The sequence below is a fragment of the Conger conger genome, chromosome 14, assembly GCF_963514075.1.
Source record: "Conger conger chromosome 14, fConCon1.1, whole genome shotgun sequence".
NCBI lineage: Eukaryota > Metazoa > Chordata > Actinopteri > Anguilliformes > Congridae > Conger > Conger conger.
In genome coordinates, this window is record NC_083773.1 from 45,788,807 (window position 1) to 45,791,854 (window position 3,048).

Consider the following 3,048-nt stretch of genomic DNA (forward strand, 5'->3'; position numbering starts at 1 on the left):
GAGAGGGTGATGAGATAGATAGAGAAGCAGAATTGGAGAAAGAGAAAAGAGAGAGAGGGAGACAATGAGGGGAGGGAGAGATTGAGATTGAGGGAGAAAGAAATACAGTTAGAGAGAATAAAGAGAGAGAGAGAGAGAGAGAGAGAGAGAGAGTGAGAGAGAGAGATGAATGAAAAATAAAATGAAAAATACACTGGTTGGCTGATGCAAGTTGCAATGTGGAAGATCGCTGTCAACAAGTGGAGTACAATTTCAATTCCCACAAGAAGTGGTTATAAAGTTGTGATCAATTCAATAATGGGTCTAATATGTATTGTGGAATAAAAGTTTAAATACCTGTCAGATTATAAGCATGGACAGGCTCACAGAATGTACACAACTGACAAGCCATTAAGCTTGACTGGTTTCACTCTTGCCAGCTAACTTGGCTAATGGCTTAGGGAGCTGAAGTTGCTCATTCTACTTGCATACTGGACTAGAAAATAGCAAATAAGTGTTAAGGTCAAGGTCAGCAAGCTATAGTTGCTAGTTGTTTACCATGTAATGTGCACAATGGCAGGTACCATTCAGATCAGAGGAGGGAGATGGGTCAGTCGTTCCCTTGTTCTCCACCAGAGAGAGGACTCGGTGTGCCACCAGAGAGAGACTCGGTGTGCCACAGAGAGAGGACTCGGTGTGCCACCAAGAGAGTGGACTCGGTGTGCACCAGAGAGAGGACCGGTGTCACCAGAGAAGAGGACTCGGTGTGTCACAAGAGAGAGGACTCGGTGTGTCACAAGAAGAGAGGACTCGGTGTGCCACCAGAGAGAGGACTCGGTGTGCCACCAGAGAGAGGACTCGTGTGTGCCACCAGAGAGAGGACTCGGTGTGTCACCAGAGAGAGGACTCGGTGTGTCACCAGAGAGAGGACTCGGTGTCACCAGAGAGAGGACTCGGTGTGTCACCAGCAAAGGCGACAAAAAGAGGGCCGTCAGCAAAAAAGCCAAATACCAGTGGCTCCAGCCATTTACGGTTCAAAAGTGCCGATTCACCCAGACAAAAAGAAAATTACATCCTGGGTTCTCAGCCCTCGCTAGATAAGAACTGGAAAGTGATTGATAACCAGTTGAGTTGAATACTCAGGTGTCAACAAGAAAAAAAACACAAAAAGATAAGTAACAGTAAGTGTGAGGAAAGACTACTGGCTGTCAGGGAAACGCAAACATATTTTACCCCGTGAAAAACCTTTTGGTGTGGAGGTCTCTGTTGGAAGGTAACAGGAAAAAGTCAGAGAAAGTTCACAAAATCAGAAAGAGTGCCAATACCCAATAACAGCAAACAGCCAAAGTGTGCATGCACTTAGAAAGACGGAAAGGTACCACAAGAGCTGACAGCAAAGTAAATACAGGAGAGGTCTGTAGGCACTGAAACAGAACAGTCCAAAATAAAAGCATGAGAGAGAGAGAGAGAGAGAGAGAGAGAGAGAGAGAGAGAGAGAGAGAGAGAGAGAGCAGGCTAATGCATGAGGTATGATTGAAATGTGTATAAACATACTAAGAATCTGGAACAGCTTTGAAGGTGAACTACAACTGTTCGACAGGTAAAAGAAATAAAAACAGTGACTTTCATCATTACAAGCCTTTTGAGAAATAAACCACTACCAGAATTTTAGACCTCATCCATTTTGTGCAATTTGCTGACAAGTAAAACCCAAATCTGTCAAGGTTCATGTAACAAATATCAATCATGTGCATCTGACACAGCCGACGCAACTAAAAATATATCCAGGTATTGATACATTACAAAGTTACGCTATGAATCGGAGTAATGACATGGTTGTGGTCATTTTAAAGGCATAGAACAGAACAGCATAGAAAATGTTCTTCCACCTACTCTGGAATGAATAAGGAACTCCTAGATCCAAACCTTAGATCTAAAATGCCACAGCAGCTCATGTTCTTGATACTTGTGTTAAAAACACAAATAAGTGGCAGACAACAAGGTGGTCTTTCTGTATGTGCACTTAAGTAAAACACAATTTTGCTTTAGAGGTGTCACATGGTAAACAATGTGGAATGTTGGTGCCAGTTCTCATTTAAAAGTTGTTAACACTGGCGAAATTGAACCCAGTCAGACAGCTCCATTGGACATGCTGATTATGAAGAGAAATACAAATTATGTGTGGATACGCACGAATACTTCTGAAACTGCGTGGATAAAATACTTGCTGAGCAAAATGGCTAGTGAGGAGCCAGGCTAATATAGACATGTCGCCAGCAACGTGTTGTGCTTGGTCGATGCCAACTCGGAATCGCTGGTTACAGAACAAGCCGGTGAGCAGCTGCGAATTTGAGACGGACAGCTAGCCAGCTAGCCACTTAGCAAGCTAGCTAAACAGCGCACCAGCCAGCCACTTCTTCCACGAACTGTGACTCGCTCCAAGTGTAAACAAATCCCACCATTGCTCCGCCAACTCGAGGAGACAGGTCACATTGTCTTGTGCCAACCAGAAGTAGCTAACACCGATATCGTAACGTGTAAAAACGGAACGAGCTAGCGAACTAGCCTGCCAGTTAAGCTGCACACGCTAGTTAGCGCTAGCAGGCTAGCTAACTAGGGGCTGCAACATACCTCTGTTTACGAAGTTTCCTGCTTCTTCTCTCTAGTTACTGCAAACGGAGGAAGACTTGGCTCGCTCGCAAGCTAGTTGACAGACTTTTGTTGTTGCTGCTGTTGTCCTTGTTGTTAGGCGTTTTTTCCACGTCCCCTTCCCTCTTTAGCTAGCCCGTCTGCCCGTCCCGTTAAAAACAAAGAGCAATAACGCAGGGTTTTAATTGCGACCGTTGCATTGTCGCAAATGACTTTAAATTCGAGAAGGTCCCAGTCGACCACAGGAGGTCCGATCGTTTCGTTCAACCCCCTGGCCGTCGCCTGGACTCGATTCGGCCACGCAGGTCTATGTTCTGTTTGGATTTGGACCCTCCGATGCAGCTTTTAGCTAATCCCCGTTTCCAAGTTCCTATTTTTTCCTTTAGATTCCGTGCCAAAAAAAATCATGGAGTTTCCTCC